Raw genomic sequence first — 14,951 nt, 5'->3', positions numbered from 1 at the left:
CTGACTTAGGTGGTGCCCAAGTGATTGCCTAAGCTAGGTTGGGCGGCACCTAACCAATCGCCTATGTTTGGTTGGGCGGCGCCTAACCAATCGCCTATCCTTATTGTCTCTCACAAAAATAGGCATAACTTTTTGCTCGGGTATTGGATTAAGGCAAAATTGATATCGTTGGAAAGATAATTTGATTCTCTACAATTTGGAGTGTCTAAATTAGAAAAAATACCATATTAACATCGAGTTATACTCGTTCAAAGATGACCCTTGCAAAATCGAACACTAAAACTTAATGGATTCAAAACCTCTTAGCTTGTATTACCTTAAGTGACTCATATGAACATGCTTAATGCATCTTAAGCTATCCTATCACTAGGATATTCATTGTAAGCCATGTACTCAAGTATGAATCACAGGATAGAAGATTTCATACGTAGGAATACTTATTCACTTCCTAGCTTAGAAACATGCGGGGTATTATAATATCTCCCCCTTGGGAACATTCGTCCTCGAATGAGAATTTATTGAGAAGGGATACAAGACAATAGAAATCGGATCTTCAAGCTTAGTTAAGCAACCCTAGTTGTTTTTCTCTTTTAGTGCTCTTGGATGATGAGCTTTGAGATGATAATAGGGTTGTAATATGTTTAGAAGCTATATATTTCGTAGGGCTAAGTAGGGACGTGTAAGGAGTGTTTAAAGACTTAATTACCCTTAAAATAACTCAAAATAGAGTGTTTTTAGCACCTGGAACCTAGACGGTGCCCAAGGAATTGCCTAAGCTAGGTTGGGCGGCACCTAACCAATCGCCTCTGTTTGGTTAGGCAGCGCCTAACCAATCGCCTATCCATACTGTCTCGTTGGAAAGCTAATTCGATTCTCTACAATTTGGTGGGTCTAAATCATCCAAAATACCACATTAACATCGAGTTATACTCGTTCAAAGATGACCTTTTTAAAATCGAACACTAAAACTTGATGGATTCAAAAACTCTTAGCTTGTATTACCTCAAGTGACTCATATGAACATGCTTAATGCATCATAAGCTATCCTATCACTAGGATATTCATTGTAAGTCATGTACTCAAGTATGAATCACAGGATAGGAGATTTCATACGTAGGCATACTTATTCACTTCCTAGCTTAGAAACATGCGGGGTATTACATAGACTGAGCCTCAAAATCTGAGAGGTAGGGGAGGGGGGTCAATATAGATGTACTGGTACGTAGAGTAATCTAAAAAACAAAAATAGAATTTTTATATAACATAGATGAGAGCTTCTATAAAACACTTCATCAAAAAATAGTTCAAAAATACATGGGCATAGTATAAGAATTTTTCAACAACAAATGCAACACTACTGAGCTAGGTGGTACACCCTACATTCTTTAACCAACTGCCAAATCCCGATTGCCGCCAAGATTGGAGTATTAGTGAGGGGAGAAGAATACACAAGATCACACAGCAGGGTGTCTCCATCCCAATCAACTCCATGTGTCAGGGTTGCACTCAAGATCACAAAGCAGGGCTCCTAACCATTAGTCCCAAATAGGGATGACATAATACGAGGTACACAAGATCACATAGCACGGTACCAAGTTCCCCACATCGAAAATTCACGGTTTCCAGCATAGAGTCATTTGACTCGTGCTTTCTCCGGGTAACCACCTAACTTACATAAAGTTAAGCTTTAATCTTGATTCCAGACAAAACATATATCATACTCTGTGGGGTATCGTCATACCCTGATATGCAAGTCATCAGTATCACATCACTTCTCCAACTTCTTATATCATTCACAACATACATATACATAAGACTTCCACACACATCAAACACATGCACAATGGTTCTCACATATAATAATTCAAGAAGTTTTATCATTTATGACAAGTATCATAGAAAAAGCAAAAAAAAACTACTCATGCTCTCGATAGTTTAACACAAGTATCATATGGGTACAGAACATTATCATGGAGGATTTAAAGAATCACAATTCATAGACATCACATCCTTTCAAAATTCAGATCACATGTTCACAATTCAACAATTGAAATATATTCAAGCAAACAACCCCATGAAGTTTCATTATTCTTTCAAAATCATGATACAATACATGTTATTGGTATAACAACGAAATCCCCACTTGTAATAACACATATATATGTATAAAGATTAAAGTCTTGTGCAAATTCTTTTCAAATCATGCCCATGAAATTTAGGACAACCCCACGTACCTCTATTTTGGAAAATAATGGATGATTCTCGACTTACACGGCTTGGGAATACCAAATCTCCAATTATTTTCAAAAACTCACGGTTGAATCTTGAGTTAATTGAATTTTTAGTTTGAAATCCTAAGAAGTGTTCTTGAGAGAATTTGAGAGAATGTGGATGTATTTTGGAGAATTAGGGACTGAATTTCGTGTTTATGGCTGAATAAGGATGGGAAAAAGACCATTTTGCCCCAAAAATGGAGTGTTTAAGTCACTTGGCTCATAATGTATGCGGCGCATACCTTATCGCATAAGATAGGTTGTGCGGCTCAAACTTTATCGCACACATTAGGGTGTGCGTCGCACACCTTATGGCATAAGTTAGGGTGTGCATCGCACACCTTATGCTAGGCGACAGACTACACTTTGTAAAGTCATAACTTCTTGCCTGGGCGTTGAATTTTAGCGAAAGGCCCTTTAATTCAATATATACAAAGATTTATGGTCTATTGAAGTTGACCCAAGTTTTGACGCTTAATAAAACTCGAACGATAGGAAAGCTTTCAACTTGACCTTGAGTTAGCGGACCTCTATGATCTCAATTCATGCTCAAATAGGTTCCTACACTACATAATTGACTAACATACCAAAATTGCATAGGATTTATGACTATTGGAACATCAATACATAGAAATGACGGTTTTCGTTTCAGCCTAAAATGCGAGGTGTTACATTATCTCCCCATTGGGATCATTCATCCCCGAATGATAGGTAGAAACTTGTTGAAGTTTAAAGGTATGAAATAACGAAGACATGATGTGCCTTCTAATAAAGGACATAACTGATCTAAAACATTTAAATTTCTATCATGAAACTGAATTCTGAACTAACTTGACTTTTCTTGCTTCAAGAAGCTGATTCGTGCTGAAAATCTAGGATTCCCTTGAAATGTTCATGATCCAATCATACATATTGAAATTTGGAAGTGATAACTTATGCAAGTACGAGTCATAAGACAGCAAGACTTAGATCGTACAAAGGTATTATGCTATCAACTCTTATGCACCAAGTCATGAATAGATAGATGAATCTGAAACATGATGCTTGGAATAAACTAAATTCACAATTTATATGGATGGAATAGATTATCTTTTGGGGATGGCCATACGCATGAGACTTCGGATAGCAGGACTAGGTGAAAAGGTGGAAAACCACAGTAACTTGTCTGCCTATCTGTCAAACTGAATTGCTGGTTATGTTGGCTGAATTATACTGGAAACTTATACTTAACTGGAGTATCTCTTCAACACTCTTTCTAAAGAAGTCCTAACAGCATTAGGGAGAAAATAATCTTGGGCATAAGTTACACAAGACATCTAACTAAGGAATCACAAAAATAACACTACTCCATAGCATGGAATATAGACTTATAACTCATAAACTAGGATAGAATTACCAGGCCTTAGGCAATGCCACCTCTTACTTTCAAGCTTATAACATTTCGCGAATACTCCCTTAACTATACTATTCCCCTTAAATACCATACTCATTTAATTCAGCTTAAAATTCTCATATAGGCATCGATAAATCTTTCTTCTAATATCTAAAGTAGCTTAAATCCTTTCACTGTGATAAAGCCTAAATCTAAATCACCTAATACAACAGGTTACACCACGATATTATTCTAAACCATATGATCCAACCTTCTATATTAATGACTAACTCTAAACTCTTACTATGGATTCACTAGTGCATATTGTGTTCCTCCACTTACATCCCAACATGTCATTCAAGCCTATCCTTATAACCATATATGAACTTTAAGGCAACATTAATCAAGACGTACTTTATATATTCTCTAAACCACCATCAATACAACTCCCACGCGCTACCCCAAGAACATACACACACAAATTTCTACTAACCATCACATGTATCAAAGACTTCGCCCCAAATCTTTCTTCACACTTATGGCCTCATCTAAAACAAGCATACAATGATCTTTCATCAACAAGAACCATTCACTTATCACCACTATTATTACATAAGGAGTCACCAAAAAGTTAGAACATAAAACCTTGAAGCATGGAAGAATATTATATGAGACTTGACACTTAGCTGAGGCCTGAGGAATAACAAATCAACATCAGGGATTTATCAAAGTAAATCTGAATTGAGGGTATACATGGCTATAAGCTGATTCTCGCCAATCATTTGGCATAAAGCATGAGTTATGGAAACTGAGAATAGTATAAGACATAAATACATGAGTCATGAGCTACATGACCTCAATTTGGATTCATAACATATGAAATGTGATTCCGACTACTGAATGAACTGGAACTCCTCATTTTTAAACTGGAAGAGTACATGACTCTCAATCATATGCATGAACATGAACTATGACCATGGAACTGAATCGTAAGGTATGAGTAGGTATTGGGATAACTGAAAAATTACTGAGACAAGAATGGGTTGAGTCCCACCCTCACTTTTTGATGTTCTATAATACTGGCAGTACTATTAGAATCTGAGAGTCTGACTTGGTCACTTGTTTTATGATCTCCCCCTTAGCTTTAAGCCATCATCTTAAGTTTGAGAGATCCCTTACCAGACTCTAAACTGAACGACACTCACTGCACTCTGGGGTATGGAATACGACAATACATGTAATTAATAGAACTTAACCTAAATAGCTACACCTGGAAGGGGAAAACCCACTGCTAATCCTACCTCCTAAGACACGCTCCTATCTTTCTATAGCCCTCAATAGTCATCATATAATACTTGAACACTTACTAAATTCGAATCTTCACGAGTATCCCCATAGTTGGAGTGTACACCCTTTAGAGCTTCAACTCTTATTTCTATAAGTTCAATCTTCAAAAACTCAAAATTACCTTCTAACACTTAACATGGAAATCACCGAGCCTTTGACGAACCATACTACTTCCGTCATAGCATACCAATATCGGACTCCAAACTTATATCTCTCTACCATGAGAATCAATATCATATCAAAAGGCTCAACTCTATCAATCAAAACTCCTTAACTTGGCTATCTAGCACACCATATACCATCTAACTAATCTTTCTCCACCTAGCAACTCAATGGTACCACTTGCCACACATAACATGTAATAGCCTTAGAAAATATCGCAACTCCATATCACCTTGGGTATACCTCTACATCATAGATGCAATATCATACTTCATTAAGAATCAAATAAACTTAAGCTTTTGCATACACTGTTCAAGCCCATTAGATCACTTCCATATAACTACTATCATTAATTAAGAAATCATCACATCCACCTTCATGGCCATCAATTGATCAAACTTAATGTCTAGTGCTAAACATGATTTACAACCCAACCTTACGCACAATTCTCACTTAAAAACCATGAAATAAACATCACAAAACACTAGTACACTAGAACTTCATAACAACAATAGTCGATCATGACCTTACGGTTTTTCTTATCGTAACTCATTAGCACGCACTATTTCAACACATCAAGTCTACTAATTTATTCCCACAAAACATACATCATTAATCTCATGCCACTATTCTTATATCCACATCCTACATTAAATTCAAGCCAATGGACTAGCATCAATCATCTACCACCAATGAAGAAGGCAACATAATATACTAGTTCGTCAAATTTGGACATTATATCCAACTACCTCAAAAATATGCTACATAACATCTCACAAGTAGTACTATTTTACAACTACCGACAAAAAGAAGGTCAAGGGGGGGTAAAGTCACATAATAGACATGGTCAACCTTAATCTTATATTATAACCCCATAATCTTATCTACTTATACGGTTTTCTCACATCACACCTACTTACCCAAGCGTACATTTAGACTACTTTCAAATTTCACAAACAACCATGAGTCTATAATCCTAACTTACTGGCCAATCTAGCCATTTTCATACTTTAAGTAAACAACAATTCACCTTGACTAAAAACTTCTTCTTTACCTTCTACTAAACTAACACACAAGGACGTATCAATTCATTACCAACTCAATCTCACACAAAAAGATTCGGCTATACATATATATTCAATAAATTGCCCTTACCACCTTTCTTTATATTTTACCTCTAAGCCCCCAGTTCCAACCAACACGAGAACAACAAGATGAACAACAAGTTGCTAGTGAATCGAAATAGGCCTCACACGGCTTCACTAGACTTTGATTTTTTGTGTTTTGAACAAGAAAATGAAATGAATAACAAAGCAACTATGCTAGTGAATTGTAAGAGCCCCACACGGCTTCACTAGACTTTGATTTTTTAAAAACACCATGATAACAAGATTACATATTACAAGAGATATATAATTGACACACAATATTCAATGATCTAAGAATACACATCTTACTCTAGATAAATAAAAATCTAAGTCAAACACTTCCCCCACAGACTACCATACCATCCACACATGCTACAACCTACCACATTAGCCTATCACTATAAAGTGTAAATTATCTTCAAACATCGGTTAGTCAACTAAAATATTTACATACACAAAAGTCACCCTCACTCTGACTTCTAACTTTGTTACTTCATATCACCAACTTCTTGATCTAATCTCACTACCAATAGGTCATGACACCGACACTTTAACTTATACTACTGATCAGGTGGAAATACAGTTCTAATATTTTGCTACACATTATTCCCCCTGAAGCATGACATTTGCAATATAAATTTTTGAAAAGAGACGAAATACTCTTAATATCATAGGACAAAAAGCATGATTTCATCAGAATCAAAGTTCACGCTAAAATCAATACACTCTGAGGCACTAACGGACTCTTCTCAAGTCCTTGCACAAATTTTAAACTCTAACGTGGCTCAACCAGCAAGGACTATACCATTTAGACTCTAAACTTCTGCACTTGAATCACCCCAATAATGAGACATATCTGGGCACATCAAAGTAAGAAAAGAATTGGGATAACTTTACTATTGTATGGGCAACATCATACCATGAATTAGAGTATGAAAGAGGAACATTCCAAGTCCATAGCACGAACTAGAACATGAAGAAAGGGAAATATTACTAAACATCTAGTAGCCTCCTGCTTATAAGTGTGGCACACTACACACCCATAAATAAGAATCTACCCAACGCAATTTTGCAGATGCTCTGTGACTATGAATCATGCTCTGATACCAAGTTTGTCATGATCCGAATCGAAGCCCTGGCCATGATGAGCATCCCGAACCGAGAAGGCCCGGAAACCCTTCTAACTTGTAATCAAATACACCATTCATACACAAATAAGGGAATTCAAAAAATATAGCAAAACGGACTCATGGTCATAAATCTAATATAAATTCGATAATAAAAAATGACAATCCAAAATTATATAACAACTTTTGGAAAACCGTCTGCGAAATCTCTACTACATGATCAATAACAAATATCTAAAAACTAGTACAAGGCCCCCAGTAGACAAAAACTGTAATAGATAACGTAATCTGAAAGGGCAGGCCTCCTGGAATGGAGAAGGCTCACCACTGCACAATCGGATCTATTGTCTGAATTATCTACTGCTTATCTGGACCTCTAGACAGAGCCTCAGAACTTGAGAGTTAGGAAAAGGGGGTCAATACAGATGTACTGGTATGCAGAGTAATCCAAAAACAAAAATAGAATTTTTATATAACATAGATGAGAGCTGTTATAAAATACTTTATCGAAAAATAGTTTGAAAACACATGGGCATAGTATAAGGATTTTTCAACAACAAATGCAACACTACTGAGCTAGGTGGTACACCCTACATTCTTTCACCAACTGCCAAATCCTGATTGCCGCTAAGATTGGAGTATTAGTGAGGGGAGAAGAACACGCAAGATCACACAGCAGGGTGTCTCCATCCCAATCAACTCCATGTGTCAGGGTTGCGCTCAAGATCACAAAGCAGGGCTCCTAACTATTAGTCCCAAATAAGGATGACACAATACGAGGTACACAAGATCACATAGCATTGTACCAAGTTCCTCACGTCGGCAATTCACGATTTCCAGCATAGAGTCATTTGACTCGTGCTTTCTTCGGGTAACCACCTAACTCACATAAAGTTAACCTTTAAGCTTGATTCCAGACAAAACATATATCATACTCTGTGGGGTATCATCATACCCCGATGTGCAAGTCATCAGTATCATATCACTTCTCCAACTTCTTATATCATTCACAACATGCTCATACATAAGACTTCCACACACATCAAACATATGCACAATGGTTCTCACATATAATAATTTAAGAAGTTTTATCATTTATGAGTAGTATCATAGAAACAGCAAAAAAAACTCATGCTCTCGATAATTTAACACAAGTATCATATGGGTATAGGACATTATCATGGGGGATTTAAAGAATCTCAATTCATATACATCACATCCCTTCAAAATTCAGATCACATGTCCATAATTCAATAATTGAAATATATTCAAGAAAACAACCCCATAAAGTTTCATTATTCTTTCAAAATCATGATACAATACGTGTTATTGGTATAACAACGAAATCCCCACTTGTAATAAAACATATATATGTATAAAGATTAAAGTCTTGTGCAAATTCTTTTCAAATCATGCCCATGAAATTTAGGACAACCCCACGTACCTCTATTTTGGAAAATAATGGATGATTCTCGACTTACACGGCTTGGGAATTCCAAATCTCCAATTATTTTCAAAAACTCACGGTTGAATCTTGAGTTAATTGAATTTTTAGTTTGAAATCCTAAGAAGTGTTCTTGAGAGAATTTGAGAGAATGTGGATGTATTTCGGAGAATTGGGGACTAAATTTCGTGTTTATGTCTAAATAAGGATAGGAAAAGGACCACTTTGCCCCAAAAACGGAGTGTTTAAGTCAGTTGGGTCATAATGTATGCGGCGCACACCTTATCTCATACGATAGGTTGTGCGGCACACACTTTATCGCACACATTAGGGTGTGCGTCGCGCACCTTATGGCATAAGTTAGGGTGTGCGTCGCACACCTTATGTTAGGTGACACACTCCACTTTACAAAGTCATAACTTCTTGCTCGGGTGTTGGATTTTGGAGAAATTGGTATCGTTGGAAAGATAATTCTAATACCTTTCATTTGATATATAGTAGTCCCTCTAATTCAATATATAAAAAGAGTTATGGTCAATTGAAATTGACCCAAGTTTCGACGCTCACTAAAACTCGAACGATAGGAGAGCTTTCAACTTGACCTTGAGTTAGGGGACCTCTATGATCTCAATTCATGCTCAAATAGTTTCCCACGCTACATAATTGATTAACATACCAAATTTGCATAGGATTTATGGCTTTTGAAACATCAATGCGTATAAATGACGGTTTTAGTTCTAGCCCGAAATGCGGGGTGTTACAAAGGGGTTCTCAAATCCTGTCATTTCATACAGAACCTTTAATACGTATTTCTAGTTATATAAACACATCCTTATGGAATTTTGATCAAAAAATAACTCTGCGAGTCTTTTCTCTACATAAGACTTAAAAATCGAGAAGTTAATGCCATGAAAAAGATTAAAATGAATTCCAAGTTCAATATTAAAATGTTAGATCATAAGATTACCTAGCTTCTTTGCATGACCTATGAGTGAGTATTTAACCGAATATACATCAACAAAAGTGATTGCAGCTAAAGGAAGTTCTTTCCTGAGCTGAACAACAGTTTTCTTCAACAGAAGGTTGAAGTACTTCGACACTTCATTGAAGGGATTAGCACAGCCGTACTTATCGACTTGTGCTGCTGTGATAATAAAGCGGTCCATAATGTATGGTAAGCAACCAACTGGTCCAGTGTTGTGAATCAAAAACGACCTTCCACCTTTCGCACATATTTTCTGTACTTTATAACAAATGAATAAGACTAGTACATAGTACATACCACAGTTACATATTTATATAAAAATGTAGATTGGTAAAGTTATTGAGCTTGCGAATTAAATTGTTTATGGTATGGTTTAATTTTACTGATCTTTATAACATTGGAGAACTGAGAGAGTAAATCAGGAACATAAGCCTTTACTTATCCGGTGGACATATTAAGCTTGTAGCCAGCAGTGAGATCATTTTGTCCGATATCGAAGGTGTACAATGCTAGAGAAAAGTAGATATTTCCTGTGCAGAAAAACAATACCTTTAGCGTGTCAGAAAATTGAATTACACTACTTCATCTGCACTTCATTGGTTTTCTCAAGAATAATAATACCTTTCTGGCGAATTATTTGTGATCTTGTACAGAAATCTGAGAATTGAACACCTTGTACATCCAGTGAAATCGGTCGAGCCATGGTTGTGTTTTGAGGTCTAATAGTTGATCCTGCTGTAGCAAAATTAGCTCTATGGCTAAAGTTAGAACCGATAGAATCAAGAAACGCGATAAGATAAGGCAAATCTAAGCCTTCAGCTGGCAATTCAAAAATCAGGAACACAAAAAAGGATCAGAAGTTGAACAAACAAATAATAACAAGAAAAGAACAACCTTGTGCTTTGTCTCAGGGCTGTGTTAGGTAAAATGTAAAGTCTTTTTTATTAACCTAACACCTTAAAATAATTTTGAGGAAAATAAACATTTTGAGGAAACCAAACTTCTTTTCCTACTTCTTTTTTAGTAACCTTAGCTTTTTGGTTTGTTACTTATTTTTTTATGTTTGGTTGGCGAGTAGAAAATATTTTTATAAAAATATTTTTTTATGTTTGATTGATGAATGAAAAAATATTTTTCAGAAAGTGCTTAGCTAAAGAATAGAAAATACTTTTTAGAATAATATTATTGATCCTGAAAAATATCTTTTTTAGGGTGTGTTGATATGAAGGAGGAACATATTTGAAAGAAAATAAGTTGTTTCTTACTTATATTCTTGTGTCCGTTATGTAAGTAGAAAAAAAATTTCTAAAAGTATTGGTACATATTTAACAAAAAATATTGAAAACGAATAGGGTAAGAAAATTTTTTTGAAATATTTTCTAAAAATAAATTAAAAAAATTAATATTTTTTTTGGGGAGTGGGGGCTGGTGTGGGAGAAGAGGGGAGGGGGTTAGAATAGGTGGTATGGGTGGGTGTAAAAAACCGGTTTTGAGTTTTAAAAAAAAAATTAAAATTAATTTTTTTTAGGGGAGAGGGGAGAAGGGGGTGCGGCTAGTAGGGTGGGGATCGGGGTAGGAGAGTGAGGGTGGAGTAAGAAAAAATTGAATTTAAAAAAAAAAAATTAAAAAAATTTAATTTTTTAGGGAGGAGGGGGGAGGGAGGGATAAGGGTGAGGTAGGAAAAAAGTTTTGAGTTTTTTTTTTAGAATTTGGGAGGGAGAGGAAGGGATTGGGGGAGGGGATTGGGGTAGGGAAGGGGTGGAGGTTGGGGTAGGAGAGTGAGAATGCGATAAAAAAATTGAAATTTTTTTTAAAAAAAAAATTAAAAATTTTATTTTTTGGGAACGGGGAGAGGGTGGTAGGAGTAGGGTTGAGTAAGAAAAAAGTTTGATTTTTTAAAAAAGAGAATTAAATATATTTTTTTGGAAAAAGACTGATAGAGTTGGGGTCGGGGCAGGGAATGGGGTAAGAAAAATATTTGAAATAATTCTTTAAAATATTAAATATTTTTTTTGGTTGGAGGCAGGGGTAGGGGTGGGGTGGTAGGGGTTGGGGTAGAGGTAGATGATTTTGAAAGTTGTATGAACATTTCAAGAGCGAAATAGAAAGAGAGTTTTGAAAAATATTTTTCATACTTTTTGAAGGGAAATCATTTTTCTTAAATTTGAGGAAAATAACTTGATTCGGAAAATATTTTTCAAAACATTTAAGCTAACCAAACATGGGAAAATTGAAAAACATTTTCTAGAAAATATTTTTTCCTTCTCAATATCTCAACTCTTAACTTCATACAGCTGCTTGCACCAATACTTAGACATCATAATCAATCTCTCGTATTCAAAAAAAATAAAAAAAATCATCAAGGCACTATCCTATTTGCTAATATATATCATCATCAATCTTTAAGAAAAATTTACTCTTAAAGCAAACACCGGAAAATATATTTTGGGAAAATGACTAGTGTCATACTAAACACACCCTCTTTATCTCAAGAACTAAAGGAACTTGTTGCAGCTGGTTCGGGTCACAAGTATTTCAATGAAAAGGGACTAGCTAATACTCTCTCCGCTCACTTTTAATAGTCATATTTCCGAAATGATAATCAACTTGACTAATCTTTGGAGCTAAATTGAATTAAATTATTCAATAATTAAAATTTAAAATTCAGATATTCAAAAATTATACGAAAAATACTATATAAGCTAAAAATTTTCTCACATTAATACGATCAAAAAATACATTTTAACATATTGTCAACATTCATATAGTTTGGCTCTTGGTAAGCGAAATGTGACAAGTAAAAGTGAACGGAGTGAGCATTAATAAGAAGAAGAGATCCTAGTTTACCAATTAAATCAATGAGGAGACGACCATCGAAGAATCGACCAGCAGGGGCATGAAAGAAGGTTTCACCATTGGGATAAGGAGCTTGTCCAAATGTTGCTGAAAGGCCACCAGTATCTGAGTTTAAGTTACCAAAGTTGAAAATGGCTGGAAAGTTGCAACTGCTAAGACACAGTATTTTGGTTGGCACTACACACAATAATAGTATCTTTTTTTGGTAAGTTAAGGAAGCATTAATAAGGAAGAGTTTTTACAAAGTAAGGCCTAATCCGACACAAAAAATAACAAAAGGGGATTGTTTTCCCATTACTTTTTACAGATCGAGAGAGTGATTTCTCTTTAAAGTCTTTCCAAAACATTACTCCTACACTAACTGGCGGAGTTGCAAAAATATAGAGCTTTTAAAAAAAGTCTCGTTCAGAGTCTTCCTTTGCTAGCAAATCTGCTACCTTATTCTGCTCCCTGTAGGTGTGGTGAACTGGAGGATTCCCCAATCTCCCTAGTAAGTACCTGCATTCATTAACAGCTGAATCATAGAATAAGTTGCCATGGTGCAGCATTCTTATGATTTCCATTGAATCAATACAAATTTATAGGGGTGTGAGCTTTTGGTCTAATGCTAATTTAAGTCCTTCTTTTAGGGTTAGGAGTTCCATAAGGTTATTTATGACATGGGTAAAGCTCTTACTAAACCCTACAACCCAATCACCTTTGCAATTTCTGATAACTCCCCCAATCCTCTCCTTTCCAGGTTTCCAATACAAGGCCCATCCGTGTTAAGTTTAAAGGGATTTGGGATGGAGGGTTCCATTTAAGAGTGATGGTTAATGTAGGAGTGGTTACTGTGGCTGTTCCCAGGTATGGTACTCCACAGCTTCAGCATGAGGTATGCTAAAACAAGGAACTGAGCTAACATTTTGGAAGGTGTTAGCATTCCTCACCTTCCAAATATGCTAAAGACAGTGGGGTAGTAGGGTGGCCCAAGGAATATTATTGTCAAAACTATGTTTTTTCACTCTTTCCCAAGTGGTGGACCAATTATTGGGGTCAAACATGGAGAGGTGGAGGGGGATGCTACCTATGTATTTATGCATGAGTTGGTCCCAAAAGGTTTTGGCTAAGTTGCACCCAAAGAAGATGTGGTGTTGATTTTCCTGAGAGTCATAGCAGTGGTAGCACTGGGTATTAACATTGATGCCTCTTTTGTGAAGGGTGATTTTTATGGAGAGGTTGTTGTGGTGCATTAGACACATAAAGTTCTTAATTTTGTTAGGGACTTTAAGATGTCATATCCAGGAGGAGGATCTGTGGGATCTTTGAGGTCCCCTCCATCTGGTGGCAATGTACTGGTAGACACTTTTACAGGTGAAGATGACATCTCCTCTAAGTTTCTAGTTAGAGGTGTTTTGCCTGAGATAGGTGCTTTGCATGAAAATTTTTTCCATAGTCTGAGTGATGTTTGGAGGGATATCCAAATGAAGTGGAGTGAAATCCTATCTTCAATCCCTTCAAATGTCTTTAACCATGACTTAGTTATCGGGTCAGTGGTGGGCCCTTGGATGATAGAGGACAGGGGGGCATCCCAGGGATCCATATATCCTCCCAAGCATTCACTTTAGTTCCATCCTTTATGTCCCAAAATAGGGCATCCTTGCAGAGGTTCCAGTAATTGATTATATTACACCAAGTCCTGGAACCTTTGTTGTACCCCTTTCTACTAGTCCCATACTTTGCAATGGGGGTCTTGGACCAGAGGGAGTTAGGATTAGAATATATTCTCTAACCCAAGCTGTAAAGGAGGGTTTCATTCTTGAAATCAGCCCTCTGCATACCTAACCCATCATCCTTCTTAGGGAGGGTGATGGTGTCCTACCTAAAAAGGTTCATTCTTCTTTTAGTATCAGTGGTGCCCCATATAAAATTCCTTTGAGTTTTGTCAATCAGTTTATACATAGTGCTAGGAAGCTTGATGTATTGCATAATGTAATTAAGAATGCTAGCTAAGGAGGATTTAGCTAAAGTAATCCTACTAGTTATGTTGAGGAACTTGGTCTTCCATCCTGCCAACTTGTTTTTCAAGCTATCAATGATGAAGTAGAAGTCACCCTTGACAGGTTTTTTATGGAATATGGGGAAACCCAGGTATTTGCCAAAGTGATTAGAGGGTTGAATGCCCAGGAGGGTAGAGAGGTTCCCCTGCTCTGCCAAACCACAATTTCTGGATAAGATGACCTTAGATTTGATAAATT

General features: G+C 36.2%; 1 pseudogene; it reads right to left on the bottom strand.

Moving 5' to 3' along the window:
- LOC107846464 overlaps window positions 1-13,277 on the bottom strand; it is a 34,869-nt pseudogene extending 21,592 nt beyond the window's left edge.
- Window positions 13,278-14,951: the final 1,674 nt, after the last annotated feature.

The sequence above is a fragment of the Capsicum annuum genome, chromosome 11 (assembly GCF_002878395.1).
Source record: "Capsicum annuum cultivar UCD-10X-F1 chromosome 11, UCD10Xv1.1, whole genome shotgun sequence".
In the NCBI taxonomy this organism is placed as follows: Eukaryota; Viridiplantae; Streptophyta; class Magnoliopsida; order Solanales; family Solanaceae; genus Capsicum; species Capsicum annuum.
Note: the sequence above shows the minus strand (reverse complement) of the source record. Positions and strands in the feature narration are given on the sequence as shown.